The sequence below is a fragment of the Coffea arabica genome, chromosome 9e (genome assembly GCF_036785885.1).
Source record: "Coffea arabica cultivar ET-39 chromosome 9e, Coffea Arabica ET-39 HiFi, whole genome shotgun sequence".
Classification (NCBI taxonomy): domain Eukaryota; kingdom Viridiplantae; phylum Streptophyta; class Magnoliopsida; order Gentianales; family Rubiaceae; genus Coffea; species Coffea arabica.
In genome coordinates this window covers 26,667,423-26,693,301 of record NC_092327.1, presented here as the reverse complement: position 1 = coordinate 26,693,301, position 25,879 = coordinate 26,667,423, and positions in this window count along the sequence as shown.

Genomic DNA, 25,879 nt, shown 5'->3' with positions numbered 1-25,879 from the left:
CATCATATAAAATCAGAAAAATCACCAAAAATTCTAAAATTCATCAAACTCTACTTTAACCCATAAAATCTTCCACAAAATAACCTATTTAGGCACTATAACCCACTAATTAACCATTATTAAAGCAAAGAGAGAACTTTCTTATCCAACTTACCTCAAAACTCAAGAAAGCTAGCAACTTAGGGCTTCCCTTTCAAAACCACTCCACCACCTTCTGGGATTCCTCCTAGCAAGGGATTTTTATGGAGTAATTTGATGTTTGGTTGGTTGATTCACAAGATTGAGCAAGAAATGGAAGGCAAAAGTTGAAGTTTCTCTCTTCTTTTCTGTCTAATGAAGCTCGGCCAAGAAGGGTTAAAATGAAGCAATATTTTGGTCAAAATTAGTTGTAAGAAGGTAAAAATATCTTGGTCAAAAGTCCACCCTCGAATAGAAACGCGACACGTGTCACCTTTTATTTTGTACCTATCCTCTTGTCTCTCCAAAGGTAATTATATCAAGATGACCTCTAATTATCTCCTAACACCTAGTAAATTACTCCCTTAGTACAAAACTTAACCGAATGGTCGAAAATTTCACACTTAACGCACTAGCGGGTCCCACATCCAAAATTTCCTACTATTGTCACATGAACTAACTTATACTAGGAAAATGATTTAAAAACTATATTTACTGATAAAATTATGTAGAAAATTTATATAGTAAAAGAAAATAAAGAAAATGCACGCAAAAAAATAAAATAATGCCTAGAAATTAAGAAAAATTTCGAGTTCTCACATGGCTCCTTATAGAGTGCTAAATTAGATATCTCGAGAACTAACCGATTGAAAAAATAATATGTTGCATGAGGTGAAAAAATTGTTCAAGTATGTGGGATACTTGCCAAGTCTTCTCAACGTGTCCCCCAATGTTGCAATCATTCAAATTTTACTTAAGTATTGGGATCTAGAGGGTTCAGTCTTTCGATTTGAAGAATGTGAGCTGACACTGACTTTGAAAGAAATAGAAGGTCTATTGTAAGTACCAGAGAAAGGTCATCGTATGGTGTATTCAACCAGTGGAATGAGAGAGTAGTTTTGTAGATTTTTGGGATTGAGGCAAAATAGCATGGACCGACATCCGGATGCAAAGTCATGTCCGTTGGAATTTCTGTATAGATGATTTGGGAAAAGGGAATCTTATGAATAGTGCCGCGCCGATTTCTTCCTAAGTAAGGACCAATGGGAAGAGAAGCGTGTTCAAACATTTGAATTAGTTTTGATAAATCTGTTATTGTTCCCGCAAAGGTATGAAAAAGTCACGTTTTCAACTATCAACATGATTTAGAGTCTCTTTTTGGAAGTCAGCAAAAAGACGCTCACTTTGGTATCTATTATCATTGCCGACATCTTCACAACCGTTACTGAATGTCAAAGGAAAAGGAGGTTCTTCTATGCATCAAATTTGATACTCCAAATGTGGACAATAAAACATTTGGCGAAAAAAACACTCAAACCCTTGGGATCTTGTCTCCCAACAAAGAATTTGACCGAATCATACCGAGAAAGGTTCAAAAGGTATTACCGAATGGCATCTCCAAGTCAATTTGTTCAAGAGTTTGACAGCTTGACTCTGAATAAAGTACAATAGGTTTTGGATTGGACAAAAGTCAGGGATCCGACTTCCAAAACTACTTAGTACAATTTTATCCCTCTAAGAGGTACCAACAAGTTGGTCACTTATATTCTACAACGAGTCATGAGGCAATTTGAATATCCATAAAGAGTTCCGATGATACAAGAAATTGAGGATGTCAGATTCATGGTTTAGAAATTTGGGGGAATCTTCATGATTTACAGAACCTGCACTTGGATCAAGTGAACAAATTAAAACCTAAGGTCATTTTGGAATATGATGAATGGATCAAGTTGAAAATAGAACAACGAAAAGAGAAGTCACTGTCTACTCCTACAAGTTTTGAAGAATAGATAGAGAAGCTAAGAAAGGAACTAGAGGATTATCAATTACAGTTTATAATGGCCAACCATACCTTGAAAGATGCCACATCACAGTTAAAGAAAAGACAAGAAAAATTGAAAAGTTGGAGAAAGCATTGGATGTATTTGACAAAATTCGAGAAGAAATTCGGAAACTTAGTATAGAAAACCCTAGGGAGTCTCAGCGTAATAGTTTAGTAAGGCATGAGAATTTTGTAAAAATGGTTAGCCAAACCATCGATGAAGTTGTAAAAACTTATTGAACTTATCAGTGTTTTATGAGAATTTCTATTCTGATTTCTACATTCACTTATAGGTTTGAAATTGAGATTTTACCCTGAAGAAGTTGCATCATATTAGGCCAACTCTTGGAATAAAAAGGCTCCACTATAGGATATGCATCCGAATTATTTTGATATCTACTAACTCATATTTTTTCTTCTTTCTTTTCAAGCGGTTAATTGAGAACGATCTTCTAAATGGGTTTCTCTCCTAAATCCCCAAGTACTTTCAAACTTAACTACACGTAGAAATCCCATCATCATACGATCCCGCAGCAGAGTCTTGAGAAATCATGAAAACATGAGTTTTCATCTGGAGCCGTCAGAAAGATTCGCAATGATTTCCTCGTCAGACGCTGTAAATTTGGGGGCCCACTTAAGTGAGATGCTGAACAGATTCAATGAGTTAAGTGCGAAAATGGCAATGCAAAGGTGCATAATCGATCAACTTGTCTCAAACAATAGTGGCGGTGTCCAAAATGATCACATACCTGTTGACGATAATCAACACGAGTTAGAAAACCAATCACCTCACATGACACACATCCAAACCACCTTTGTCCCACCTTTTACAAATCCATTTGGGGGTACCTTTACTTACCCCATCGATAGTTTACTACACACATATTTGAACAGTATCTTAGTCAACCTGACTAGCAACCAAATTTCTCAAAATTACCCACAAATCAATCTGAACATCCCATCGAACCCTCAAGGACTCCATCACCCTGCCACAGAGTCATTTATGTTGGATGCCGCTTTTCAAGGGAAAGTAAAAATAGACAAATCCTCTGCTTCGATTGACAAGAATCTGTTGAAGAGGTTAGACCGATTTGATGAGTTTATGAAGAAAAGCCAAGGATTGAACAAGTAAATATGATGGAGTCGAAAATCCTAAAATGCATCTTAAAATATTTGCTAACAAATTTGGTAAACTTGTGGATGACGAAAACCTGCCGGTCCGATTGTTTCCTGAAAACTTGGAGGGCGACGCTCTGGATTGGTATTCTAATTTAAAACCTGAAGAGATGAAAATTTGGTTGGATCTATCTACAGCTTTCGTGAGGCAATGCGAGTACAATTGCGAGCTTGTGCCGACAACAACAATGCTTGATGGAACCAAGAGGAAACCATCAGAAGATCATAAGACATATGTTAAACGTTGGAGGAGGTTGGCCACTAAGATGGTGCCCTCAATGATTGAAGAGAAAATTATTTGCACCTTTATTAAGGCACATGATCCACCACATGATCCACCATATTTTGAGAAAAGTTTTTGCATGACTGGTAGTTCATTCGCATCTATCGTCAACAAACTCGAAGAATTCGATGAGTTTATGAAGGTGAAAAAAATTATTAATGTGTCAACTCTGAAGGTACAATTAGAGGCCCCGCAGAATCAAAATAATCCTAGAAAGAAACTTCAGTTCAAGAAAAAGGAAGGAGAAACTGCTTTTGTGTGGGATCAAGACCACTCTTTTAGATCAAAATTTCAAAACCACCTTACATACTCACCTCCTTGCCTATATTACTCAGACTCCCGACCTATTTATGATACCACTGTCAACTCTCCTCATCCCCGACCAAACTACACAAGTGCACCTGCACCACCTTTTCAAATTTCTCAACCAAACTTACAAACTCAACCCCGACCTCTTTACAATCCAAGACCCATTTTACCAAATAACCAAACCTATAACCATGCTCAAGCCAGTGGATCCCAAATCCAAAACTAGTTCCGAACCTTCACTAATCTAGATCGACCCCTCAATCAACTTACAAGCAACTTAAAAATGCTAGCAAGATTGGCGTTATACCTCTTAAGACCTATCCTAGAGGTGTTCCCATTGGTTATGATCCCCAAGCCATTTGGGCCTATCATTCTGAGAGTTCTGGTCACTTTACTATCAATTGTTGGATATTAAAGCATAAAATTCAAGACATGATTGACGCTGAAGATATAGTTTTAAGAAGAAGAGATGAACAAGGGTTGAATGTCAGTAAAAATCCTCTCCCTGAGTAAAAACCCTCATCACCAATAAGGAGGTTGAGGTGGGTTTGTCTCAATTGTTCGTCGGAACCACTTGCGAGGGTGAACCGTCGGAAGATATGGAGTTTCCAATAATTCCTGAAGGAGCCATGCAAAATTGGACAGCTGATTATCTTCCTTCTTGAAGGGAATTTCAGTAAATTTAAGGGATTGTCTCTGGTTGGAATCCGTATCTAGACGAAATCTTAGATCAGAACTACTTTGTCTTTAATTATTTGTTCCCGTTCAGTATTATGTTAATATGTGTTTTGTTTAAATGAAATCCCATTCCCACTGCACAGCTCTGGTGGGGATGCATTTTTAACTAACATTTTACTTTGCAAAATACTTGTCCTTGTTCAAGTGTCTATCTACTCTTTTAAATTCAATGAAATGAAAGATCTTTGTTCGTCTTTTCTACTTGTTCATTGTGCGCGTTTACTTTATTTTCAGATGGCCAAAAATAAAATCGTATGGCCCTTCAGATATTACCATTTTGAAATTCAATGATTGCAAACTCGATATCTCTCATCAATTTGAAATTATGAAATCCGAAATTTAAAACGGGAGTAATAGCGAGGAGGAACCTAAATCTATTTCAAAAATTCTTGAACAATATGAAGAAAAACCCAAAATCAAACTTAGAAGAGATAGAAATCATTAACATTAGCACTAAGATAGAGGTTGAGATCCCATCCTTATGCAATCTGAAGGAAACCCAGTTGGAAGAAGTTGAATGGATTAAGCAGCGACATGAACAGCTATCTCTGATTGATGAAATGCGATTAAATGCTATTTGTCACGAAAAATGCTATCAAGGGCGAATGGCTCGTACTTACAATAAGAAAGTCAAACCTCGCCTATTCGAAGAAGGAAGCAAGGTCCTGAAACGAATTCTTCCTATTCAAGAAGAAGTCAAAGGAAAATTTAATCTAAATTGGCAAAGACCTTTCATGGTTAAGAAAGTATTGCCCGGAGGGGCACTCATTCTCACGAAGATGAATGAACAAGTTTTTTCTCAACCAATCAATTCAAATATGTGCAAGAAGTTTTCATCCTGATTATATAAGTTTTCTTTTTGAGATACTGCATAAGGTGGACTAAAAGGCGGGCATTCTTCTTTTTCCTTTAAACATTTTACCCTTAGCCTTTCCCTTTGAACCTCCGGAATGATCTACTCTTTCGTTTGGTAACCCCTAAGGATCGTAAACCCCACACTGGGGCAGTTTTAAGTTTTCGTTTGGGAAAAAAAAAGGGGAGAATGAAAGCATACAAAAACAAATGAAGAATAGGAGAAAACCCAGTCAAGATTCAAACCAGGGCAAATTTTATAGGATGCGGTTCTAGAATTTTTTTTAAAACCCCTTAAAAGATTTGCTTTCAAGTCTTAACGCTTCTCAACACCCTACCTATCCCCATTACAAAAGTCAAAAAGATCCCGACTTCTGCCTTTAACAATATTTCTAATTGAAAATTTCTTAATCAAATGGCAAATGATATAAATACACTTTCACCAAATTTTACAAGGGAATGATTGTTTCACTGATGCCATCAATCTTGATTAGGGGTGGCAATTCGGGTCCAATCAGGTTGGCGGGTCGGGTCGGGTCTTGACCCGACCCGCCAAAAAATCTGTTGACTCGAACCCGACCCGTCAACCCGTGACGGGTCAGTATATTTGACACGAACCCGAAAATTTTGGGTTGGCGGGTTGACGGGTCGACCCGAAATGACCCGAAATTAATTTTAATTTATTAATTTATCACTGTAAATTCTAATAAAATCAATTTCTCACAAAATTAATTACATCATCAAGTAATAAAAATTTAAATAAATAATTTCAAATCAAATCCAAAATAAATTAAACACCGTAAAAGTGTTTTATTCCAAACCAAATATAAAATAAATTAAAATGAATTATATTATTTGTCTAAATATAATAATTTTAACTTCATACAAGGTAAATAAATTCATTTAGGATTAAGTAATTAATGCCTTTGAAAAAAAAGAATGATTTAGTTTAGTTAGATAAAATAATTTTTATGTTTATTAAATTATTTTTAATTTGTAAACTGGGTCATATCGGATCATATCAGGTCACCACGGGTTGACCCGAAATTGACCTGTTTTCTTTTCGGGTTCGACCCGATTCTGACCCGAACCCCAAAAACTTCAACCCAAACCCATTAATTTCGTGTTAGGTTCGTGTCGTGTTTTCGGGTCGTGTCAGAAATTGCCACCCCTAATCTTGATACATATTTTTGAATGGAAAAAGGCTGTCGTTAAAAGTTGTTCATTAGGTGAAAATTCGAAAGTGCGCCTTTTCAAAAAAAAAGAGAGAAAAAAATAAAGAAAAAACAAAAAAATAAAGAAAAAGAAAATAAATGGGCGGGAGCAACCGTAGTGAAATTCCGAAGGAGCACTAAGGTAGAGTTTTAAAGCACAAAGAGAGCCGTGAATGGAACAGAGAGTCAATTGTTGAATAGATGGTGACTATGATCATTTGGGTTTCTCTTCATACTGAAACTCTTTTGGTAACACTGAATTCCAGGAAACTCTTTTATGTTTATTTACATTTCTTTATAATAATAATAAAGTGAATTGGTTATAAGTTTATATTTTCTTTTAAATTGTTAATTAAATTGGAGCATTGATCATTTTGTTGATTTTGGAGTATAAATAGGGTAAGTTTTACCTCATTTAACCACTATTTCAAGGGAAGTACCTTCTATTATTATTTTAAATTCTTTTATGTGCTCCTATGTGATTTTATATGTGATTATGTGACGGCCCCACCTCCTCCTAGAGCGTACCCTAGGGTTTAGCGAGTCGCCTGCCCAACTCTCGCCAGGACTCACTCACTGATAGCTCAAGAAAAATAACGTACATCCATAGAAAATAAATAACACATCCACTTCAACTTAATATATACATTGATGCTCAAATCCAGATACAAAGTTTCTACACATCAAAATACTTCAAAGTGTTAACAATTCGAGTACAATCAACCCTAGTCGGGTATTAGCGTGAGTACAAATTCAAAATTCAAAACTAGACTACGCTAGTCTGTACCAGTCCCACTCCTCGCTCGTACCCCTGTAAGGAAAACAAATGACGTGGAATAAGTTAAAAGCCCAGTGAGGTTCCAAATAGCAAGTTGACCATTATTTAAACATGCAAGTATCACGTAGCAAAGTAATGAGCATGAAAAATTCATAAAAGTGAGCAATAACAATTCAAGTAACAAATCTCAAAAATGAGCGAGTGTAAAGTTTTCTTAATCATTCCAAAGTATAAGGATACAGATGACTCTCAGGAGCCAACTTCCCATTTGCATCACCAGAGCTTGATCAAGTAATAGTTGACTCTCCGTCAACTTTCAAGTAAGTAACCAATCCGGTAGAGCACCACTTAAACTTCTCTCCGTCCACCATCCAAACCCCCTACTGGGCCCAAAATCCTCAATAAACATTGGTGGTAATACTCGAGTATACCGATTAGTCGAGGAGATATCACTCCACTCAACAAAACAAAAGACCCAGGGTTCGTTACCCAATCGACCAAACTCTTGTCGGCTCGACTCGAGTAACTCGCCACAGGATTTCTGGAATTCCAGGAAGTGCGCACCATATACACAAATATATCAAATCTGATTGCAACAATAAACAAGTATATCTCATATTAGGGCAAGTACGATAAAGTACACTCTTGTCGGATCAAACAAATGACATATCATTAAATCACATTGGTCAAGTATTGAACACAAGTGTCCAGTTCAATCAGGTATTTGGAAGTACTCACCAAAGATCTAGTGCCTTTCAAAAGTCACGTTCAGGTCCAACACCCTGGTTGGAGTCCAAATCTGCGATAAAATATCATTTGCGAATGTAAAACTCTCTAGAGTTCGAAACATAGGAGTTTCGCTTCAAGAAAATCAAGTAAATGCAATTCGCTTAAGTAGTATTCACGATACTTATCAAATTCTGAAAAATTCATGCTCGCTCTTAAATGTGACAGCCCCACCTTCCCCTAAGACGAACCAATGGGTTCGGCGGACCGCCTGCCCAACTCTCGCCGGGACTCAGTCATACCTCAAGTAAAACCACAAGAACAAGGATAATAACAATCCAAAACTTAAAGTAAAACTTATATACATTTCTATCTCAAAAGGGAGTACAAACTCAAATATACAAAGGTTCTCAATTCTTCATACATCCAACCCGTGCCAAACGCTAGGGCTAGAATCATTACAAAAATCAAAAGAACTTGACTAAACTAGTCTATACAGATCTCTCGCCCTTGCTCGCATCCCCTGTTAAGGAAAACAAAACTAAAAGAATGAGTTAGAAGCTCAGTGAGGTTCCAGACATATAATCAAACAATAAGACCAATACATCAACCATAGATAACAAATAATTCAAGAAACATTTACAATATAAAGCGGTAATAACACATTCATTAAAAGGATACGTGCTCACATGGAGCAATTAATTAATTCATTCTCCTTTCATTTCCTTATTCCTCCAATCATTTGAAAATGCATTTTTGTAAGTAAAACCCTTCATTTACATTACCACTCGTTCATTCATTTCATTTCACCCCCTTCCGGACGTTGGCCGGACTCCATCCGACAACAATGTAATACTCGAGTATACCAAACATTCACCCAGGGTCACCAAATCGCCCGACCGAATCCGCTTCTGGCTCGAGTCGATCGGTAACGAAGGACAGGGCCCAGTTCAGCCAAAATGCTTACATTCATGCACAAGTAGCGTTGAAATCATTGAATCATTAAAAAGTTCACATTCTTTTAGGTCTAGTGCGGTAAAGTACACACTCGCCTAGTAAAACTCATTTTGGCAATCATTGAGAGTACTTAACACATTATCAAACCTCCACAACAAGCCATATAATCAATAGAAATACAACAAACTAGGAACACTCACCTATTTACGCAAAATAACGTCCAAAATATCTTTCCGGATAATACACTCAGTCACCGATGAAACCTAAGATCAAACAAGAGAGAATATTACAGTTCATCTAGCAAAATAATTAGGTGAAATCGAAGAAAATCCGACTATTTACGAGTAGAACGTATAAAGATGACTTTAAAAGTGAAAATAGGGCATTTGGATCTGAAGACGGAAATAACTAAGAGTGTCCCAAATCAAACACAAAACTAAACTCAAAAAGGTTGTAGAAAATTCCAACGGAAAACACTTGGACCGAAGACCAATCAGAATCCAGCTAGATAGGTTAAAGAAATATTATATAACAAGTAGATAGGCTCAAAATCCACATATATTCAAGTAGATATTATATAACAAGTGTCTTGATAAAAATCATGTGAAAAGGAGGACAAAATACCTTAATTTCACACTTAAAACCTCATGTGAAAGGAGTTTTCTCGTGGCCGAGAAAACTTTAACTCATACCTCTTTATTTTGGTAAGGAGTAAGTAAACATTTGAAGTTTCAAACTGAAGAGATATCATGTGTTAAAATGGTAAAACGGTCACGATATTCGCCAAGCGAAAATATATAAGTTCGAATAGAAAAGTAGCTCCTCGAATACCCTTCGAGAGAACCGATGTAGTTCTCATTGAAGTGCGTCCCACTCGACACAAAAATCACATTTCTAAATCCACTCTAACTTACTCAAATTACCAGAAAATAAACGGACAGCATTTTCCTTTAACCACTTCACTTTCACCCTACCATCAAATATCAATTCTCATAGCAATTAATTACAATTACATAGAATATATTGGAGGCTCTTAAACCCCCTTAAGTACAACCAATTGGAAGCTCAAGAACCAACCATGAGAAAGCCCCTAAATTAACCCTAAAACTAAAATTTCCGCACAACTGCTGAAATTTTCCGCAATAACCACAATTAATATGCACAAGTTTCATTTTATACCATATCAAACTATCATTCCAAAGCCAACCCATGATTATCATATAAAATCAGAAAAAACCCCAATAAATCAGAAATTGATCCAACTTTACTTAAAATCATGAAATCTTCTACAAAATAGCCTAACTAACCTCTAACAACCACCAATTAACCATTATTAAAGCAAGAGATACTTTCTTATTCTTATTCAACTTACCTCAAACTCTAGAAAGCTAGCAACTTATAGCTTCCCTTTCAAAAACAACTCCACCAAAACCTTTAATCCTCCGTAGCTAGCACTTGTACGGGGTAGTTTGTAATTCCACCGGTTAAAACTCAAGATTTGAGCAAAAATTGAAACTGGAAAATGAAGAGCTTTCTTGGTTTTTCTCTCAAGATAGCCGGTCAAGCAAGGAGCAAAAATGAAGATATTTCAGCCAAAAAGTAGAATAAGAAGGAAGAAAACAGCTGGTCAAACCTGGCTGCCGGACTTGCCACGTCACAATCCGGCCGGTTTCTGGCCAGATTTCCGGCCGGATTCCATGCAGGATTCAAGGCAGTGGCTGAACAAGTTTTTTTTTTTCAAATCCCTCAAGCAATCCGGCCAACAATCCGGCCAAGAACTGGCCGGATTTGCAGCCGGATTTGGTACAAAACATTTTCAGCAGAAATTTTCTTTCCAAGTTCACATGCCGCATTCGTCCGTACTTCCAACAAAGATATATATATAATCTCACACACATACACTTAATATACACCCCCACACGCTCACATTTATAATGAAAACCCTCCTTAGAAAACTTGGTTAACAAATTTTCATTTTGAAAGGGAAGTGAGCATAAACAAAAAAAAAATGCGGAGAATATGGGAATATTTTAGGGTTCTCACATTAAACCTTTGAAACTTTGAAGCAATTACACTTGAAATACCATTTGAGTCGAAGAAATTGAGAAAACATATTTCTATTAGTCGTAAATTTTATTTTCCCAAGGGTACAAGGTCGGCCAAGTTCTAACTTATATATCTTGATAAAAGACGATGCAAATATCTTAGATGGTTCAAGTGGTATTCGCTCTCAAGTCTTACTCGTGTCGCAAGTATATCTACCTAACCCTCGAGCGTAAATTTGGGCAGCACGCCCTTTGTATTTACCTATTTTCCAGCCATTTATGACTTCATTCTTTTCCTCAGTCAATCCCAAAGTCATACATAAAATCATCTCATTTCCATAGCCGTTCAATAGGCTCAAAGTCGTACAAGTACAAATTCAAGTTAGGAAAATGTCCGGAAATGAAATTTAAGTCAGAAAACAAAAGAAATATTTGCTGTCACTTAGCGGAACGGACACAACCGAAGCTACACTTATCGGATTGGGGTGTAATTTATACCGTTTCGAAGTTAAGACAAAGGCATACAAATTTAATGAAGACCACTTAGTCCAGTTCATAGTGTATCCAGGTCAAAATGTCAAATTACAGAACCAGAATCTCACATTCGAGCTAGTTAACCGCACTATGCGTAAACGACAATAACTCAGGCTACCAAAGTCCGATTAAGGCGTTTTCAGGGCCGTTGAAAAGCTAAGACATAGCACTACAACTTCTATGTTTCGGCCAAATGCTAATTCAGTATGGATTAGGGTGAACAGATGCGGTCAGATTGGTAAAATGTCAAAACTGGCCACAAAGCTCTACCTATGGCAGTCAGGGGTATTTTTGTCTTTTCACATGATACAGTGCTCGGATTGAGCTAAAATTTTACAACCAATTATAAAACATCATTCCCTACAACTTTCATGTTTTGTGCTAAGTCTAATTCGGCCTCCAACCGTTTCAAACAGAACCGGTCAGAACAGGGGAGGTGAAAAACTGAAATCTGGAATTTGGGGTTTCAAAGGGAAATCTCTTCATTTCTTGCTTAAATCACTACCACAACCTCTTATACAAGCTTACATATACCATATACCATCCAAACAATAGGAATTTCAAGTGAACCATTCAAAACCCTAAGTCAAAATTCATCACTACAATCATCCAAAATCACATGAATTAAGCATCACAAGCAAGATTACAAGTTACTACTCAACTTAGACAAGACTAAGGGAAATAAATGTGATGGTCAGCCCATATACCTCTCAAAAATGCTTATAACAGTTATCCATCACCTCCTCTTGTAAACCTCTTGCACACCAAGCATTCCAAGTGCTCAAAGAAGGATTTAATTGGTTTAGAATCTTATTTTTTTTCCACTCAAATGGTTCAAACTCAAGATGAATTGAAGCTGCTTTCTCTTGCTCTCTCTCTCTTATGCTCACGGCTGGTAGGAAGAAATGAGGAGCAATTGTGTGTTTTGTGATGATAAATATGGAGGAAAATTAGTTAGGCAAGAAGCCATGGATGGCCGCCACTTGTCGCCACCAAAATCCATCTCAATTTTTTTCTTTTCCTTGTATTTTTGGGTCAAAAATTTCGGCCAAGAGAGCTGAGGATGAGGGAGATATTTTGAAGCAATATCAAGGATATGTTATGGTAGGGAAGTGGTAGTCAAGTGGGGTGTTCAATCGGTAGTGAGCGATACCCGTCGGTTCGGGCCGATTTTTTTTAAATCGCGTATACTAGGGTTTTAACTTATAATTCACTAACTTATTATTATCACTTCTAATCACACACTTAATATCATCTAAAACTCACTCTTAATCACCAAATTTGATCCATACTCCGTACCGGATAGTCACACTACGAAAAGGCGTAAAAAATCCTAATTCGCGCTAACCTGAAAATGAAAAGAGAAACCCAAGATTTTATGTTCCTTTACACTTATTGTGGGATGATTGGGGAGTAAGGCTATTATAAAGTAATAATTTCCAAATAAAAGGGAATTTTAAGAAAAATATAAGAGATTTTACAAGTCCTCACAGATTACATGTTTTGGGGTGCTTTTTCTTTTATTTACTCATTTTATTCATTTTAGGTTTTTATTTATTTTATTTAATTTTGAAGATAATTTGGGAGGCATTTAAATCTCAAATTGTAATAGATAGGTGCCCAAAAAATGCATTTAGTTAGGCCATGTAATAGATAGATTTTATTTTTTGCCAAAATGTAATTAGTTAGATAAATGTAATAAATCGGTTTATTATTTTCAAATTTCCCATTTTAGATTGTCTTTAGAGCCCCCAATGTAATAGTTAGTTTTTATTTGCTTGCATGCTTGTGTGCTTGTGTATTTATGAGTTTATTTGTTTTAATTATATTTTATATACTTTATTTATTTATAATAAATACATGACGTCACCACACTAGTCCAATGTTAGTTGTGATTTTTTTCCACGATTTCTCACTAGTCCAACGCTAGTGAGGACTTATAAAAATGGGTTAGTCCAATGTTAGACCCTTTAGGCCGTTTTTCGTGCTAGATTCATACTTTTGCGTGACATTTATTGCATCTTATGCATTTTTTTGTTTTAGATTATTTTCATTTGTATGATATTTTCCCTACTATTATTCCCTTACCCCTTTATATGTTTGGACCATATCATTTAGAATTGCATTTCATTTTAGAAAATTAGAAATAGACTAGTCCATTTGCTTGATTAGATTAGAAAAGTCACCCTTTAAATATGGAAAATGAACGAGTATGGTTTCTTAATCTTAGCACGCTTTCATCCCCTCTATAAGAAGGAAAATTGAATCACGAATTTTAGTCTCTCATACCCGTCATGTTACATTCTCCTCTTCTAGGTCACGTATATTTAACTAGATATCATGATTGTCTTTTTGAGACTCATCTTTCGCATTTTTCGTAACCTCTTCAAAGAATCATTATTTAGCATCACAATTAATGTGAGTTACACCAATTAAATTTTGAAGAGACGAGACCATCCCTCTCGATACCCTTATGTCTAGATTTGCATCCATATAAAAACATTCAAATGTGATAAATTTATAGGTTAGATTAAGAAAAATTTTCGACTAAATTTTGCAACTTGCCTTGGTTAGGTTGAAAGGGTGCATTAAATCAAATCTTTGCCTTCCCTTTCATCAAATGTGACTCCCGAACTCTTTTCTCTTATTTTCAAAGATCTAAAGTCATTTAAAAGGGTTTTATTTATTTTTTCATTTAAAATATATTTTGGGTGACTTGGTACACCTAAATTCGATACCAAGTGGTGACTCCTATTTTCTTAAAAACCCTTTTTAGACTAAATTTTGGATCTAAACCGCCAGATTTTCTAAGTCCCATTTTATGCACTTTTTCTTTATTTATTTTATAAAAATAAAAAATCATTTTTCTAAACTCATTTCTCTTTTATTTTAAAAATGGGGCGCGACATCTCATATGTCAAATTCATTTTTCTCGTTAAAGTACAATTCTCATATGAAATTGTGATTAAGAGTTATGACCAAAATGAGCAAGTCAAGATGCATTCATTAGCATTATCTCAGTGCTATTATTCAATTGAATTTATTCCTAATTCAATGTATTGAGAGATAAATTAAGGTTGTGGATGCTTTTTGTGCTTAAGATTGACATATTCTATATGATGTCTTCTTAGAACTTCATGAATAAGGTGCAATTTATTTAAATTTGCTCTTCTATGAATGACATGAGAGAATTTATGTGCATAAAATCTTTGTCTCAATTAAATAATTCTTAAATTATAATGAATGGTATCATCGAAGTGACCTTTATTTATTTATAAAATTATTTAATAAGGGTCCTGAGATGTTCATGTTTTGAAGTTATATGTTAGTTTTCAACTTGGGTTTTTATTAAAAGTTGAAATTGTTACTTGAGATATGAACCTTTGGCATAATATTTGAGGTAGCCTTTTTTGTTCATGTATTTATAAAAATATGTCATATATTTTCTTTATCCAAGATTTCAATGGCATAAATAAAGATTTTAAGCAAATTAGACAAAGGATATTTAGCTTGAGCAAACAATTTTTAGTTTGCCAATGTCATAGTTAGATTTGTTATTCATTGACATAAAATATTAGCTCAATTGAATGATTTAATGGATTATTACAATTAGTACCATCGACGAGGCTATTGTTTTAATTGATAAAATTATTCGATAAGGATTCTGGGATGTTTGTCTTATAAAATTATTATCATAATTACCTGTCCAAAGGGGGTATTTATGCATATTAATTTTGGAAGGGTTAAGTGATCACCATGATACATTTATGGTCATATAATATTTATCTCATTTAAATGGTTTATTGAATTATTATAACTGGTACACCAGAATGGCCGTTTTCATAATTCATAAATTTATTTAATAAGGATCATGAGGTGTTTGTTTTTTATGATTGTATTATATGGTTATCTGCCTAAAGGTAATAATCATATATCAATTTTAAAAAGGTTGACTGTACAGTGAGTGACAGGTGTTGAGTCTGTGCAATAATAAATACCTACTCGAGAAAAATACAATTTTTGTATATAGGGTCAGCAAGGCTGAATCCACAGGGACTGAAAAAATTCGTTTCTTCTAAAGTTCAGAGTCTTGGGGAGATTTTTATAAAAATGAAAATAATTAAACAACTCGAATAAAATAAATGAGCAAATAAAACTAAATGACAATTTATTAGAATTGAATCAATAATATATAACTCTAGTCAAGAAATAACTTCGAAAATGGTTCACTTAATTGATCATTGATGCAATAGTAATTCCACTTATTAACTAATAAACAGGTTATAACTGCCAAACAGGTGATGACCATAGTTATTAAACCCGGTCCGGAAAGGAACCCGGTGAAGGAGGTGGGTCAACGAGTCACTGGTTCAACCAGTGGGTGAGTGGTTGAACCGGTGGGTCACTAAATATATTTAAATATTATATTTACATAATTTTTTAATAAGATAAATGATATAAATTGTAATAAATAATACCATAGCAAATATTCATTTAATTTAATTCACTATAGAATAATTAATTCATATAAGAATCAATAAAATATAAATTTATTTAGTAATGCACTAAACTTAAAGTGTAAAATTTTATCTATATTTAGTATAATTATCTAGCTTATTTATGAATTTTAAGTGCAAAAAATTATTAAAAACAATATTTATCTTTAAAATGAATTATATAATATGTTATTTTTGAAATCCATTTTATAACTTATAGAGTTTGGGGTGTCATAAGTTTTTATTAAAATATTTCAAATAAATTTGTTTTAGAGAAATAAAACAATAAAGATAGAATTGATAAAACATTCATATATTATAAGAAAGTTACCTCACCAACATCTCAACATATCAAGCTCGAGCTTAAAAAATAAAAAAATAATTATTTTTATTTTTATTTTTAAAAAATAAAAAATAATTATTTATTTTTAAAAATGAATAAAACAATAATTTTTTTAACAAATAATAAAATATTAGGGATATATATGTAATTTTACTATTAAAATAAAAATAAAAAATAAAAAATATATATATAATTGAGCTCGCGAGCCAACGAGTTTAATGTTTTTGAGTTCGAGCTCGAGCTCGAGATCTACTTAATTAGCTCGAGTCGAGCTCGTATTCGAGCGGCTCAATTCGCGAAACACCCCTAGCTTAAACGATCTACATGAAAACCCGGCCCGGTCCAATGATCGGTTCGCCGGGTTGACCGATCCGATCGCCGGGCCGGGTTTAATAACTATGGTGATGACAGTAAACTTCTTCTTACTTTATTGATAGTTAAGATACGACCGTTAGCCACTACCCTAATCAAGAAATAACCCTGGATACGACCTTAGAGTTGAATTTTTCAATTGCCTAAAAATTTAGAAAAGCCCTGTTCTAACTAAATAATACGCTACGAAAGTTATTTTAAATCAACCCATATATTCCCCTGACACAAAGCCAATCATGTTAGTTGCTACTAATTTAGAACAATTAAACAATTACGGATTTAATTGTCCTAATTGATTTTAGGTTATTGAATTAATCTAAATTCCAGACTCTAGATATCGAATAACATAACAACCATAAGAAAGTAAAGTAGGGAATATACGAATACCAGAAAATTAAAGAATTAAATAAAATTAATTCGATTTCACAATTTTAGATGAATCAAATCTCCGTTGTTCCTTGATTAGAAATAGAATTTTAGTTCATCTCCATTGAAGAAATCCCACGTGAATTAGTTGAATCCTTGACAAGAATATTTCCCCAAAAGTGAGGTATTGTTATTTGAAAAATGGAAAAGAAAAAGCAAAGAATGTCTTTTTCTTGAGTCTTGCGGCCAAAAAAAGAAAAGAATACCTACTGACTACTAACTAGTCTATTCGGCCCGAGAAAAAAGAAAAAATAAGCCAAAACGGTCTTGCATTTTTTCTATTTCCTACTACTAGTCAATTACTAGTATCAATTCAAATCAAATTGTTCCGACAAATCCCATCTTAACCAAAAATGAAAAGTCAACAATAATCATATCTGACTTTTGAGACTTCACTTCACAACTGGATATTACACGTCAACTCTCGAACTCCCCAGGACAAGCAGAGTTTTATTTTTGATGTGACCACGCCAAGCAGCAGGTTCAGTGAAGAACTCACGCCTTTTAATTACTTTTTATTTCAAATCTCTACAATCAACACAAATTATCAAAACTAAGTAGAATCTACCAATTAATGCGATATTTGGTCAAATAAAAGAGGGAAACAATCATAAAATTAATGACCAAATTACAATCTATCAATTTCTCCCACACCTAAACTATGCTTGTCCTCAAGCAAATCCAAACTTAGAAGCACAATCAAAATAGCAAGATTATGTAGTAATTCATACCCGTACCTGTACCCTATTGTCCCAACAAGTTCCCCAAAGTCAAAATACATTGAATTTTAACAATCCTCCCAAGAACTTTTAACAATGGCACTTGTCACTCACAAGAGTGTATAGGCATAATATATTCTCAAATCAATACTATGGAATGACTTTACCATAAGCTTGCTCAAATATCACATCTCCACCACCAATAGTAAATTAATTACAAGAATCGAAGGGACTTTTATAAGGTTATAATAGGGCTAGGGCAAAGGGCAAGCTATAAGGGTGAATCGAGGTGTAAACATGTCAAGGGGGTGTCAAGAATTCATCACATGAAAACTTTCTCAACTCAATCTTCCAATGTTTGGCAACCACTTTCATCAACTCGACAAGTGTAAATGCTTTTCAGCAATTTGCCTTTACTACTTCAACACTTACGCACAAAAGCACTTCATGGCATGCGTCTTTTTTTTTTTTTTTTGAACCATCATTTTTTTTCATTTCATTTTCAGCGTATGCAAACACATTTGGAACTACTTCACTTGTACAACTTGCTAACTTTATTCTATTGCCTAGCAATGATACACCCAATTTCATGCAATTCAATTTAGACATCCCTTTAACACAAGGTTCAAAAAGAAAGTCAAAACAAAAGGTCTTGGGGGTAACAATTGTGGTTATTAGAAAAAGAAAAGGGATAAAGGCTCAAATGGTAAACAAATGAGGGGCTGGTCCTTTAAGAAAGTTAAAAGGGATTAAATTCAAGATGCCCTTGTCACTTTCATGCATCAAATTCAACAAAAATGTGATCTCAACATGCATATAAAATGACAATACGCAGGCACGTCATAAAGTGAGAGTCTTATGATCATGATTTTGGGAAATTTCTTCCTAACACGTGACCAGAAGGCACGAGCATGTCATAAAAACTGGGAGTTTTCTACTCTTGCACCGTGAAATTTTTTCCTACACGCGACCAGAAAGCATGGGCACGTCATAAAGTGGAAAAGTTTTCTGATCATGATTTTGGAAAATTTCTTCCTAGCACGTGATCAGAAGACATGGACATAGCTTGTTGACCCCTTGACCCTTAAAATTCTGCACTTGTGAAAATGACGGACTCGTAAGTTAAGTGCAGACGTGCCTTTATTCAATTATAAAACACAAACATTAAATGGGCAAAACGAAACACAAATATAAAATGAAAAAAACACAATTGAAAAAATATCAACAAAGTTGGATTGCCTCCCAACAAGCACCTTTCTTTAACATCTTTGGTTAGACGTAGCTAAACGTCTTTAGTTTGTATAAGTTGGATCTTCAAGTTGCAACATCTCCACCTCTTCAACTGGAAATTCTTCATAATAAGGTTTGAGGTGATGCCCATTCACCACAAACTTCATGTCCATTTTCAAATTTTGAATTTTCATTGCGCCATAATGAAAAATATGAGTAACTACAAAATGACCAATCCAACGAGAACATAATTTACCTCAAAATAATTTAAATTTTAACTGATAGAGAAGAACTTTCTGACCAACCGCAAAGGTTCTTCTTGAAATTTGTTGGCCATGAAAAACTCTATTCCTCTCTTTATAAATCACGGCATTCTCATATGCTTCATTTCAGATTTTCTTTAATTCTTGTAATTGATGCTTCCTGTGAATTTCGGCCTCCTCAATGTCCATATTGCATTGCTTCACCGTCCAAAATGCTTTGTGCTCGAATTCCATTGGAAGATGGCATGACTTTCTGAATACCAACTTATAGGGAGACATATCTACAGACATCTTGTACGTGCTTCGATATGTCCAAAGTGTATCTTCTAACTTTTGGTTCCAATCCTTCCTATCAGGACGCACCATCTTCTCCAAGATAGACTTGATTTTCTTGTTGAAGACCTCTGTCTGGCCATTTCTCTGGGGGTGATAAGAGGTTGAGACCTTATGAAGGACACCATACTTCCTATGAAGTGCAGCTATCATCTTATTGCAGAAATGTGTCCCCCTATCGCTCACCATGGCTCTTGAAATTTCAAAACGTACAAAAGTATTGCACTTTATAAAATTTAAAACTACTTTTGAATCATTAGTTCGGGTGATTTTAACTTTCACCCATTTGGAAACATATTCTATTGTCAACAATATATAAAGAAAATCAAGTGATGTAGGAAAACGGTCCATAAAATCAATACTCCAAACGCCAAAAATTTTAACAAAAAATATGGGGGTTTATGGCATTTGATCTCTACGAAAAATATTACCTATTCTCTGACATCTATCACAAGATTTACAAAATAAGTATGCATTTTTGAACAGGAAAGGCTAGTAAAATCCATTTTGTAATAACCTGTGAGCCGTTTTTTTCGGTTCAAAATGATCTCCACATGCAAAAGTGTGACAAAAAGTCGGTATAGATTGAAATTCATTTTCACTTACACATCTTCTCATCACTTGATCCACACACCACTTCCATAGGTAAGAGTCGTCCCATGTAAAATATTTAGCGTCACTTTTCAACTTGTCCTTTTTCGCCTTGGACCACCCTGCAGGTAATTCATCAGTCACTAAATAATTAATAATATTAGCGTACCAAGGCAAAAGAGAATTAATTAAAAATAATTGCTTGTCAGAAATAGATTCCCTTAATGGAAATTCCTCCTCGACAACGGGTGTGCGACTCAAATGAACAGCCACTAGATTTTTTGCTTCTCTTTTATTTCTGATCTCTAGGTCGAACTCTTGTAGAAGCAATATCCACCTAATCAACCTTGGTTTTGCATCTTTCTTTGTTAGCAAGTAACGCAGAGTTGCATGATCAAAATATACGATAATTTTAGCACCTAATAAATATGACATAAATTTTTTTAAAACAAAAATAACAGTTAGGAGCTCTTTTTCGATGATAGAGTAATTAAGTTGAACTCCATTCAAGACCCTCGATGCATAGTAAATGGTGTGAGTAACTTGTCGCACTCTCTGATCCAGCATTGCTTCCACTGCATAGTCACTGGCATCGCACATGATCTTGAATAGGAGACTCCAATCAGGGGGTTGGATAATCGATTGTGAAGTTAGGAGTTCCTTCAACTTGTTAAACGCCATTTTTACACTCATCATTGAATTCAATGATCACACCTTTTTGTAAAAGTTTAAATAGAGGTGCTCCAATTTTTGAGAAGTTTTTGGTAAATCTGCGATAGAAACCTGCATGTACAAAAAAGAGCGTACTTCCCACATATTTGCAAGGTAAGGTAAAGCAGACACAATATCTACCTTGACCTTATCAATTTCGATACCTTTGGATAACACTACATGACCTAGAACTATCCCTTACTCAACCATAAAATGACATTTTTTTTCAATTGAGCACTAGGTTAGTTTCTATACATCTTGCCAAAATTAATTTAAAATTATCAAAAATATTACCATACATACTAAAATCATCCATGAACACCTCTATAATTTTCTCTACATATTCAGAAAATATATTTATCATATATCTCTGAAAAGTGACGAGAGTGTTACATAATCCGAAAGGCATTCGTATATAAGTAAAAGTTCCAAACGGGCACGTGAAGGTAGTTTTGTCCTGATCCTTCAGTACAATTGTGATCTGAAAGTAAGCTGAAGAATCATTCAAAAAATAATAATAAACTCGACATGCTAACCTTTCAATTATTTGATCAATAAAATGGAGAGGGAAGTGATTCTTTATTGTGATGGCATTTAGTCTCCGATAATCTGTACACTGACACCATCCGATGGGCTTTCGAACTGGAACTAGTTTACCCTCTTGCTTAGCTTGCACTATCACTCCAACTTTCTTCGGAACTATCTGCACTGGACTCGCCTATGGGCTATCTGATATTGCATATATAATCCTCACATCCAACAACTTGAGTATCTCCTATTTTACTATCTCCAATATCAAGGGGTTCAACCTCTTTTGAGTTTGTTTTATAGGTTGGGCACTTTTTTCGATCCTAATTTTGTGCATACACACACAAGAGTTGATCCCTTTAATATCAGCAATAGTTCACCCTATCACTTGCTTATGTTCTCTAAGAACCCAAATCAACTTATTTTCCTAGATTGATGATAATTTTATCGAAAAGATCACAAGATGAGTCTCCTTATCACAGAGATACGCGTATTTCAAGTGATTTGGCAGGAGTAATAATTTTTTGTGAGGTTCTGGCATAAAAATAGGTGCAAGTTCATATCTTGTTATTGTGGTTTCTAAAAATTGCAGTGCTCCGACCATGTGCTTTATATCATCACTTAACTTTATATTGTGAGTTGTTTCCAACTCAAGGTGTTTGGTTAAAACAACTTCTAACTCATCCCTACTATCAATTTCGAAAACTTCATGTACAACAGTATTAATGACATTCACAACAAAAAAAGAGTTAGAAGTAGAAGTAGAAAGATATTTCATGACCTCAAACAATTTTCATTTTTATCTAAGTCATATTCAAAAAGGGTCTACCTAATAGCAGAGGGGATGGGTCTGGGGAGCGATCATCATCCATATCAAGAATATAAAAATCAACTAAAACTATTAATTCATTAACCTTGACTGAAACATCTTCATTTAGCCCATCAGGGTATGCATTAGTTTGATCAGTTAATTGAATTATTATTTCAATTTCTTTCAATGGTCCTAGATTTAAAGACGCGTACATAGACTTTGACATGATGTTAATTGATGCTCCTAATCTAGCATGACATTTCTAACCAAGATACTTCCTATTTTATAGGAGATAGTAAACATATTTGGATCCCCGCATTTATGTGGGAATTTCTTTTGCAGAATTGCCAATACATTCTGCCTCACAACAACTCTCTCATCTCCTTTCAGTTTCCTTCTGTTGACGTACAAATCCTTCAAGAATTTGCATACTTCGGCACTTGTTTGATCGCGTTCAACAGGAGAATATTGATTTCCACCTTACAAAACATCTCTAGAATCTCTTTCTCCTTATTTTGCTTCTTCAATTTCTCTAACCTACTAGAAAAAAGGTGATGGATTAGATCTAACTTTAATTACAGAATCAGAAATTACCTCTGGGTTCGCGCTCCCTATGCCTTCCTCCTCAATCTCCTTTTAGATCCGCTCTTTATTCTTATCTTTTGGAGTCACGAGTTTGGATCCCTCAATTTCCTTTTCGCTTCTTAAAGTCATAGCACTTATATTCTTCGAGTTCACTTCGAGTTGAGATGGCAATTTTTTTCGAGCTTGAAATTTCAAACGGTTCATTGATATTGCCATCAAACTAATTTAATTCTATATATCCTGCATGTCAATCTCCGTCTTTTGCTGAAATTATATAATTTTAGCAGTTAATACTTTCATCATGTCTTCTAAAGACGGACCCAAATTGAAAAAAGAATGTCGTGATCAGGATTTGTATTGCTATTGGTACTCTTGCTATTTATTTGGCATGAAATTCTACTATCTGTTTCCTTCATAGCTGAGATTCGGATGGTCCTTCCAACTTAGGTTATAGATGTTGGAGTATGGATCATACTACTTTCTTGGAGCAGGCATCTGACCAGTCATGTTTACCTATTCAGCATTCTCCTTTTGAAGCATTGCACACATATCCGTAGAGTGTCCTACATTGGTACAGATCTGACACGGCTTGACTTCTGATGAGTTTCCTACGGCCAATTGTCTAACCAAAAATGTTAGTTCAGACAATTGCTATTAAATAGATAAAGTTTCTACCTCATTCACTCTACGTATTGGAACATCTTTTCGTGTACCAAATTGTTGTGAATTCTTGGTCATCCCCTCAATCAATTCCCATGCCTCTCGCGGGGTTTTGTTCACTAACGCCCTCCACTTGCAATATCAATAATTCTTCTATCTCCATAGAGTAAATCCTCGTAAAAGCACTGAATTAGTCATTGTTCACTTATCTAGTACTGAGGGCATCTAGTATACAACTTCTTAAATCTCTCCCAGTAGTCATGGAGAGACTCCTCTGGATGTTGTTTAATGCCACATATCTCCTTTCTCAGACTGGCAGCTTTGGATGCAGGAAAATATTTTTTCAGAAATTTCTTCTTTAACTGCACCCAGGTTGTGATACTACCTGCTGGCAGATAGTACAACCAATCTTTTGCTGAATCCTTGAGGAAAAAGGGAAACGCTCTCTTTTTTTTTTAACTAACATATTTTATTATAATGATAATGATCCTGAGGAGGGCATAAACCATACCTCATGCTATATATGTCTGCTAAAATTTTGATGCCCCTGTCTATCAGACCGACGTCGTATCCGAAAATATGGGTATGATAGCCTGTCGAGCTTATACTCTCCCCTAGCCAGTCTAGGTAACCCCTCCTGTCGCTCATATACACATGTCTCAAATTTTGACTTACTACACCCTTCCTTTGCCAGTATATCAGCAATCTTATTTGCTTCTCGATAGCAGTGTTGAAACTTCAAGACGTCAGACGAGAGCATTCGAATCTATTCTAACTTCCTACCAATTGACCACAGACACTGAAATTCGTTGTTCAGGATTCGTACCAGTACCATCGAGTCCGATTCAACCAATATCTGCTTGAAGCCCTGTTGGACACAAAGTTTTACCCCTACTAACAAGGCTCTGGCCTCAGCCTGCATATTAGTCCCCTTACCAAAACCAGCAGAGAAAGCGAAGATTAAACGCCCTAAGGAATCTCGTAGTATCCCCCCTCCTCCGAATATTCCTAGATTATCCTTCGAGCAATCGTCTGTATTAAGTTTTACCCAGCCTGATTGAGGCGATACCCAATGAACTTTTGCAATTTTAACAGCATCGCACCGTAGCTCCACCTGCCCCAAGAATTGTGGCCAGGACATAATCTCCTGTAGCTCACCGAACTTAATTGCATATGCGTCCTTCAGATCCTAAAAAATGGCCCGACACAACACCTGACAATCCACCTTCACTTCTTGAAAAAATGTTTCATTCCGTACCTTCCACAAGTGCAAGCAAATAAAAATAGGTAAGAGCCAAAAAATAAATTGTAGTCGTTCTGTACGTGCTGGCCTGAACCACCATTCGACTAACACTCCCCGAAGAAGATTTCCTGACTGGCGAACTCCACAATCCGAACCAAAGAACTGCCAAACCGTCCTAGCCAATTCCCCGTCCAAAAATACATGATCGATCGTTTCACACTTTGCATTTGCAGAACAAAAGCATTTGGAAGGCAATTGAATCTGGAACCTGGCCAAAACGTCATCTAGAGGAAGTATTCCCCTCAGCAACCGAAGCATAAAAAATAGACTCTTAGTGGAATCTGTGAATGCCAAATCTTGCTGCACATAAATGACGAATCTCTTACCTCCCAAACCTCCTGAAAGGCCGAACCGAGAGAAAAACTCCCCGAGGTAGAAGGAGACCAAATCATGACATCCGATATGTCTGCATCCAGAACCTCCATCTCCAAAATTGTTTGTACTATGTCCACTGGTAAACAGTATGGAGATTAAACAATTACAGTTGTGATTTCTGGTATGATAATTGGGTTGGATCTGGGGCGTTGTACTTAAAAGCTCCAAATACAAAGGGACGTGGGTTTTAGACAAATGCTACATAATAGGGGTTGGAATGGCAAGTTGTTGTCGCAAAAGGGAAATGCTCTCATTTTTATCTGTTCTTCAGTAATCCCAAGAGATTTCATACTTGTGCATACTACATCAAATTTCTGCAAGTGCTTAAGGGGTTCCTCACCAAGAAGACCATGAAAAAAAGATAAAAGATGAATTAGACCAGATTTTAATTCAAAAGGGGTATTATCATCTAAATTTAGAAAGGTAATGCATAATGGCTGCTGATTTAAGTCAGGGATAGCCAACTCCCTTAGGGTCCAAGTATTAGCCATGACGACTTCTTCATCTTCTTTAGAATCACTC